The sequence below is a fragment of the Mustelus asterias genome, unplaced genomic scaffold (assembly GCF_964213995.1).
Source record: "Mustelus asterias unplaced genomic scaffold, sMusAst1.hap1.1 HAP1_SCAFFOLD_35, whole genome shotgun sequence".
Lineage (NCBI taxonomy): Eukaryota > Metazoa > Chordata > Chondrichthyes > Carcharhiniformes > Triakidae > Mustelus > Mustelus asterias.
In genome coordinates, this window is record NW_027590117.1 from 2,119,981 (window position 1) to 2,129,024 (window position 9,044).

At 44.2% G+C, this 9,044-nt stretch overlaps 1 non-coding gene across 1 annotated transcript; it reads left to right on the forward strand.

The window, feature by feature from the left end:
* The first annotated feature begins 8,418 nt into the window (after window positions 1-8,418).
* trnar-ucu (transfer RNA arginine (anticodon UCU)) lies at window positions 8,419-8,509 on the forward strand. The gene is given in 2 exon segments: window positions 8,419-8,455; window positions 8,474-8,509. It is a non-coding gene; the product is annotated as a tRNA-Arg (tRNA).
* The last annotated feature ends 535 nt before the right edge of the window (window positions 8,510-9,044 follow it).

A 9,044-nucleotide genomic window follows, 5' to 3' on the forward strand; every position in this document is an offset into this window, starting at 1 on the left:
CAGTTCTGGACAATTTAGCATGGCCAATCCACCTAACTTGCACAGATTTTGAGTGTGGGAGGAAGCTGAAGCACCTGGAGGGCACCCACTTAGATACGGGGAGAAAGTGCAAACTCCACACAGACAGTGACCCAAGGTTGGAATTGAGCCACGGCCTCTGGTGCTGTGACGCAGCAGTGTTAACCATTGTGCCACTGTATGTGTGTGAGAGCATGTGTGTGTGAGAGAGTATGTGTGTGCATTAGCTGTTCTCCAGTTCTTTGGCAGCTCCCCGGTGGTCAGACAGGAATTAATACTTTGGGTCAAAGACCTTGCAATCTCCTCCCTTGCCTCCCAAAGCATGACGAGAGAGGAGGCATAGAGAGAAATAGGGGCATAGAGAGAGGGGAGGTGACAAGCAGAGAGAGGCCGGCAGAGAGAGAGGGAAGCAAAGAGGTGGGCAGAGAGAGAGGGTGGGCAGCGAGAGAGAGGGGACAGAGAGAGAATCATAGAACCATAGAAACCCTACAGTGCAGAAAGAGGCCAACTGGCCCATCGGATCTGCACCGACAACTCCAAAACCTTGTCCCTTCCTTTGTCAATTGGCTGAAGAACATCACAGTCACTGTCTCTCTTCCGGCCTCTCCTCTCTAACTCTCTGCCCCTTTCTGCCTCTCTGCCCCCGCTGTCTTGGCACGGTCCGGTAGCACAGTGGGTAGCACGGTTAGGGCGGCACGGTAGCACAGTGGTTAGCACTGCTGCTTCATAGCTCCTGGGGCCTGGGTTCGAATCCCAGCTTAGGTGACTGTCCGTGTGGTGTTTGTACATTCTCCTCGTGACAGCGTGGGTTGCCTCTGGGTGCTCCGGTTTCCTCCCACAGTCGAAAGATGTGCGGGTTAGGTTGATTGACCATGCTAAAATTGTCCCTTAGTTCCTGAGATGAGTAGGTTAGGGGTATTAGCGGGTAAATGTGTCGGGATATGGGGGTAGGGCCTGGGTGGGATTGTGGTCGGTGCAGATCCGATGGGCCAGTTGGCCTCTTTCTGCACTGTAGGGTTTCTATGGTTCTATGATTCTCTCTCTGTCCCCTCTCTCTCGCTGCCCACCCTCTCTCTCTGCCCACCTCTTTGCTTCCCTCTCTCTCTGCCGGCCTCTCTCTGCTTGTCACCTCCCCTCTCTCTATGCCCCTATTTCTCTCTATGCCTCCTCTCTCGTCATGCCCCCCTCCCGCTCGGCATGACCCCCTCTCTCTCTGCACCCCCCTCTCTCTCTGTCCCCCTGTCTCCCTCAGACAGTAAATAGCAGGACCATGTTGTTAATGCTGGGTGAGTTTATTGAGGGATGTGTTGTGTCTTAGTTGGGGACAGGGACAGTTCGGAGGGTGAGGCCGGCTGCTGGACCCTCACTTGGCCTAGAAGCCGAAGGTGCCGTGAGGTTTGGCACAACCGAGCTGTGTCCAGTTGGTGAGTGAGTAGAAGATACCCAGATTGTTGTCAATCCTGATGGGCTCCTCCAGCAGCAAGACCCCATTAACTCGGCCCGGGAGTCACTACAACTGGTGAGCCTCCTGCACAGCCTCTGTCAAACGCAACCACAAAGTGTGCAGTCGTCAACGAGAGAGAGAGAGAGAGAAAGTGAAAACCTGTGAGTCAGAGAGAGCGAGAGAGAGAGAGTCAGAGAGAGAGAGAGAGAGATTCACAGAGAGTCACAGAGGGAGAATCACACAGCAAGAGTGAGTCAGAATGTGGTGACTAGGGAAATTGCAGTGTAACTTCATTGCAGCGTCAATACAGGCCTTACTTGTGACAAATAAATAAACTTCTCTTCAACTTACCTTTACTTTACTTAAACTTTATCCGCTACTCGTCTGCCCAGCGGACAGCAATGGAAGCATTCACTCGGCATCTCCACATTGTTCTGAGCCTCAGGGTCTCTCAGACTAATTCCCTCAGCCTCTCATCACAGAACAATCTCCTTATTTCCCGGGGCAATCTTGTGAACCTTCTCTGTGCCGTCCCTAATGCAAGTGTATCATTTTTCAAATGTGGAGACAATAGCTGTACACAGTATTGGAGCGGTGGTCTCAATAAAATCATGTACAATTGCAGCAAGCCACCTTTCTTCATCTACTCCAATCCACTTGCAATAAAAACAAATGTGCCCTTTGCTTTTCTAATTGCTTGAATGAATAATATCGATTCTGCTCCGAATTCTCTTCAACTTTTTAAAATCCGTCACATTTCAACTTCTCCTTAGCTCTGAAGAAGAGTCATACAGACTCGATGCATTCACTCTGTTTCGCTCTCCATAGATACTGCCAGACCTGCTGATCAGAACTGAAAATGGTGCCCTGCATGGGCACTGGATAATTACTCATTTGAATCAATTACTGCAGTCATATTGATTCTTGTTAGCTCATAAACCCATTTAAAAGTCTCTTAACTGAATGCTGTTACTTTTATCAGTGGCCTAATGTCGACTGGTTTAAAAATCTTACCACCCCATCAGGGGTTCCACTTACAGATATTAATGTCATGAGACGTCTGGACAGAGGGGATAGGGACAAACTTCTCCCACTCATGGAATGATGAAGAATAAGAGAGAACAGATTGAGCATCATGGCCAAAGGAAGGAATAGGAACACGAGGAGTTCTTAATGTGTGGAATGCACTGCCGGAGATTGTGATGGATACAGATTCAATTGAAATGTTCTAAGGGGATTAGACTGTTATGTAAAAAGGAAAAATGTGCAGGGTTACAGGGAGAAGCTGGAAATCTTTATTTTCTGTCACAACTGCTCACATCATTTCTCATTCATCGATTATGAACTGTTCTCTCGTCGTTTCTAAACAAGGAGAAGTGCAGGAATAATTATATGAAAAGAGATTTGGTGGCCTAAGTCCAACGGCAGAGTTAAAAAAAATAACAAACATATGACGAAAAGGAGGTCAGGAAGACACAGAAATGAAAGCTGTATTGAGGGGAAATCCCCTCAGCAGGCTGCCTTTAGATGTTCAGTACAATAAAGATTTCCAGCTTCTCCCTGTAAACCTGCACATTTTTCCTTATGATTGAAAAACACATATGCTGATATTTTGAATGGATTATTATTGACTTCAAGGAAGTTAGCAGCCAGCAGTAAACCAGTCCAGCTGACACTTTGTCAAAGGGTCATCTGGACTCGACACATTAGTTCATTTCACCCCCTACAGATGCTGCCAGACCTGCAGAGATTTTCCAGCATTTTCTCTTTTGGTTTCAGATGACAGCATCCGCAGTAATTTGTTGTTATTTTAGAGTTGTACTATTGCACCTCATTTGGAGTTGTTGGTCTGAGAAACCTCACTAATGAAATGGATTAGATGCTTTGGAACTGTTTTCCTTTTACTTTTCATTGTCTCTCTGTAATCTTCCTACCAGAATGAATCACTTCACAATTCTCAGCTTTGAATTTCATCTGTAACTTGTCCCTGTCCTTTTTGAACTTTTACACCATCCTCCTCACAGGTCACAATGTTTCCACGTTTCAAGTTATCTACAAATTCTGAAATTGTGCCCCGTGCACCACTACCTCGGTCACTAACACATCCTGGTGCATGTTCACAGTATCTGCAGCTTTTGTGCATATCAAGGTGATCAACTGCAGTTTGAGGATGATAGCAGAAAAGAGGAACCAATGCAAATGTCCGCATATTCCACGTAAATGTTGCAGAATTGTAGTCAACTGGTTTGGTTACCATTGTTCATAGGAAATAGCAGAGAATGATTTCAATCCAGCTACTTCTGAGTCATGGGCCCAGCACACTTCCGCTGCACCACTCTGGTCCAGTAAATTCAGCCCCACCTGCTGCCTATCAATGTAGCCAATCAGATATTGTCTTCGACATTGTTGTTTAACACCAGCACCAGTGTCAGGAGACTCAGTCTGGCCACACATTTCCACTGCACAACACCAAGAATACAATGGACATAGAAATATACGCACAGAAGCAGCAAAATCTACTGTTTCTACGCGTGTAACGACAGAGAAATGTGCCGGGAAACCGGCAAGATACGGAAATGATCACTGATGTTATAAAGGAGTTTTCTCGTGTAAATGTGTTTCTAATTATATATTTCCTGCTGAGTAACGGTGCTCTCTGCTGTTCAAATATGTTCACTGTTGTTGTGCAATGTGTTTCACTGTTTATTAATATACTTCCTGCTGTGCTCTATAATATAGGGGTTTCCAGCATGGAAACAGGCTCATCGGCCCAATTTGTCCATGCCGCCCAGTGTTTTGCCACCGAGCTATTCCCAATTGCCCGTGTTTGCCCCATATCCCCCCAGACCATCTTACCCATGTAACTGTCTCAATTGTTGTGGTCAGTTGTTTTCTACTGTTGTGCAAAATGCTTCAGTTGTTGGAAATGTGTTTTCGGCTGTGTAAGTTTTCTGTTAATATGTCTGCTGCTCTGCAAACGTGTTCCCTGTTGTGTGAGAAGATTCTCCGTGAAGATGTTTCTGTCAGTAAATTGTTGCAAACTGTGTTAAGATGTTCCCGGTTCTTGTTTAAAACTCTGGTTGCACATAAAAAGAGGTTTACTGCAGTTCGAGGTTTTTCGGGGAAAAAAGAATCCGAGAAAAATGCTTGTCTCGATACTCGAAGTAAAGTCACAAAATGTTTCATGGTTGGTGCCAAGTTGTTTCATTTCCAGTGCTATTGGGAATAGTAGAGGATGGTTTACGATCCACCGACTTCTGGGTTATGGACCAAGCACGCATCCGCTGCGCCACTCTGCTACAGTACACATAATTTCTGCTGTCTATCAATTGCAGCCAGGCAGATTTTCGCCCCTGTATCGTTTAACACGAGCACCGCTGTCAGGAAGCTCAGCCACTGCATCACACTGAGAATACATACAGCAGACAGAAAAACACAATCAAGAGCTGTTAAATAGATTGTCTGGACATGTGTAACGACAGGCAAAGGTGCGAGGAAACCGGCAAGACACGGAATTGCAGAATCGATCACTGATATTGAAAGGAATTTTCTGTTGGAAGTGCAAGTTTGCAAATATATTTCCTTTTGTGTAACTGTGCTCTGCCTGTTGTTGAGAGATGTTTGCTGCTGTTCTGTAAAATGCTTCCCTGATGCTGTAAATGTCTTTCCGGCTGTGAAAATACGATCCATCTTGTGTATTTTTTATGAAATGTTCTGTTAATAAATGCCCTGCACTGTAAACGTGTTCCTTGTTGTGTCAAAACATTCTCCGTGAAAATGTTTTCTGTTCGGCAGAAAGTTAATTATCTGGTCTCATGATGCTTTTACCCTCTGTTAGTGAACGTGACTGGGGATTCATATTGTATCCAACACATGCATGTGAGTGAGATTTGTTCTGTATCTGTCCGTCTCCGGTTGTAGTTGCGAGTTTTTATTTGTTTTATTCATTTCGAGAGGTGGGCATCACTGACGAGGCCAGCATTCATTGCCAATCCCGAACTGACCTTAAGAAGTATGGTTTGCGGCTTTCCTTAACTGCTGCAGTCGCTGGGATGTCGGTCCAGCCACAGTGCTGTTAGCCTAACAGTTTTTCAGGATTTGCTACTGAGACAGTGAAGGAGCCGTGACGTATTTCCATGTCAGGTCGGTGAGTGGTTTGCGGGGAGCTTGCAGCGCTGGAGCTGCCATGTATCTGCTGCCGCTGTTCTTCGAGATTGTAGAGGTGGTGGGTTTGTGGGTGCAGTCTAATAAGAATGGATGAAAAAATATTGCTCCCATTGCCAGAGAAGAGCAGGATGGATTTTAATGCGCTGAGTGTTTAGGACCTGGAATGCACTGCCTGAGAGTGTGGTAGAGGCAGCATCAAATCAGAGGTCTCAAAGAGGAATGGGTTCAGCACCTGAAGTCAATGTATTTGCAGGGATATGAGAAAAGGACTGGGAAAGGGATGCGCTGAGTTGTTCTTGTACAGACCAGTACACAGACAAAGGGCAGAATGGTCTCCCTCTCTTTGTTGTATCCATTCTAAGATTCGAGATGCATGAGTGTTGGACTCATTCTGTATCGCTCTGTCTCTGGCGCGACGTATGTGTGTGATATTCATGATAAATCTATCTGAGAGACGTTGCAAATCTGTACACATTCTACCTGGAAGGTACATAATTGAAACCGGGCCTTTTGTTCTAATTAGCACATGATTCCACACGATCCTCTACTCAAAATCTTCAATGTAACATCATCTGCTTATCTCTGAAATTCATTCTCCATCGTCTCATTCCCTAGATTTACCTTCAGTACACCTGTGCTAGTCGACTCAGCTGCTCCAGGTAATAACAAATTGCAATTATACTGACTAGATGGGAAAGTACATTAATATTGAATTTTCTATTGGGATTTAATGCTGACATCCAATCATTAATTCTTGTTTGATCTGCCCCTGCAACAGCGACAGTGATGTGATTATTTTCCCGCACAACTGCAGTTCTGTATTGCGGCCAGTAGAGGTCAGCATACTCTGGCAGACTGAACTTTCGACATCAGAGACAGAAAAGATAAGAATTGTACACATTATATTGAACTGGGACGGAGGAATTTCGAAATACTAAATTTGTTTGCCATATCAATTCGAAATCTACAAGTACGCTGCTTTCCTCTGTGTTCATCATTTAAATACCGATAAATCAGCAAGGCTATGCTGTTGAAGTGAAGGTATTTGTACCGGTATGTATTTTCTTTTGAACCAATTGGCATTTTGAAGCATTGTTGTTTAGCAGAGTTAGAATTTCATTATGCAACAATTTAATTATTGGTACAAACCTATTAAAGCATATATTACACTAAGTTTTACCTATTTCTCATTGGGGATGGTATATAGAGAGAAACCTACTTTTCTTCATACATACCACTGACAAATACCTGGGTAAGAGTTTTAACAACACCAGGTTAAAGTCCAACAGGTTTATTTGGTCGTAAATGCGTTCGGGGCGCTGCTCCTTCGTCAGATGGAGTGGAAATCTGCTCTTTTCCACTGTGTTTACCCCAGTCCAACGCCGGCATCTCCACATCATGACTATATCTGGGTGTACAAGTTTCAAACTCAAAATTTGCCAGTGGTGCGAAACTTGAAAATATTATGAACTTTAGTGAGAAGGATATTGATAATCTTCAAGAAGATACAGACATGCTGGTGGAATGGACAGACACAATTTAATTAATGTAAGAAAGTGTGAAGTGTTATATTTTGGTCCGAAGATCGAGGAGAGGTGAGATAAAATAAAGTGTATGCCTTTAGTGTTCATCGTCCCTTGGCACCTTCACCATGCCAAGATGCCACCGTCTATTCACCCTTCACAGAACCCATTGAATATCCAGCCTGAAGTCTGCATTTCACCGTCCACTTGTGCAGTGATCATTAAACATTTAGCACTCCCACGTTCCGATGTCCCTTCCCTCTGCAACGACTCAGTGCTCCGTCTGATAACTCAGTCAACGTTGCACCTTCTCTTTGTGCACTGCCCATGGTCGGCTTATCCTGTCCAGTCCTCATTGTGTTTCACTCTGCTCAGTTACGCTGTCCAGATTGCATACTGTTCCAACTTTTCTATTCTGCATAAATAATAAATGAATAAATGATTAATAACTGTCTCATTTCAGTGTTGAGCGTTTGAGTTTAATGAAGCGCTGTGTGTGATTCCCGCCTCTATGCTTCTGTACAAATTTAGTCAAAGAACGTTATCTAATTATATCTTCAATCCTCCTTCTCATTGAAAAAGAACTGAGCGGGTGATGGATAATGTTTCAATAGTCGCGTTAAAAAGATAGAGAATGGATTTACAAATTTAAAATCTAAGGGTGACATCAATGCCTGAAGTAGTTTTCAGGCTGTGGCGACAAAAATAACAATGCACATTATCAATTTGAATTGTTCAAAATCATAGAATGGAGCATCCATTGTGGATGAATGGAAACTTTAAACTGTGTAGCTGTGCTGTGCTTCAAAATCTTGTTTTACAGAAATCTCCATTAATCATAAGTGTTGCCTCACCTGCTGAGCATTTTCAGCATTTTCTGTTTTTGCTTCGGATTTCCAACTTCCAGCTTTGCGTTGTGTTCTGTGTAGATGTTTTACTGCAATTGATCCGCTCTGTGACAGATGGAGCAGTATGTGTCGCCCAACTATGAAGCCTGCGAGATTACACTCCAAGCTGTTGAAGAGAATGAGGAGGAGAGGTAGGGAGGATCATTCCGTGATGGACAGATTTCCTGTATAAAAGAGATGAAGGTCTGTATTTCCACAGTTGTTTTAACAGACATAAGATGTCCCAACATGACTTGCAATCAGCGAAGTTCCTCCGAACTGTTACCGACGTTCTAAATACGAGATTTGTGAACTTATCAGGAGTTTCTACATTGTCAAGAATCCATATATGGACCTGTAAATTAATTTGTGGGCGCGTGGCTCTGTGGCGCAATGGATAGCGCGTTGGACTTCTAAATAAGGGCAAGTTAGTCATTCAAAGGTTGTGAGTTCGAGTCCCACCAGAGTCGGATTTTGGATCAGATTAGTAGCAAACGGTTTGCTTCTTCTTTGATGTGATTCAGATTCGGCACCGACATTTTCTGCTCTGTCACCTTTCCGTGCTGTTCCTGTTTACTCGGCTCCCAGGAAAACCACTGACTCGAGAAGAAAACGCAAACCCCAGTGGCTTTCTTCAAGTGTGACACAACATTCGCTGGTTGCGTTAGAAGGAGTAGCATAATTTTCAAATAGATATTTCGTTTCTTTTGGAAGATAAACAAGATAAAAAAACTCACACGCAGCAACAACTTATAAATAACTACAATGAATAAATAAATATCAGTGCCCTGCAGCGTGGTGGTGTTATCTTGATGTGTCTGCTGCGCTTGCCCTTCTCGACTGTAGTGGCCGTGGGTTTGGAAGGTGCTGGCAAAGGAGTCTTGCTGTGTTGCTGCAGTGCATCTTGTAGGTGGGGCACACTGCTGCCATTGTGTGTCGGTAGTTGGAGGGAGTGAACGTTTATGCATACGAAGCGAATGAAGTGGGATGCTTTGTGCTGGATAG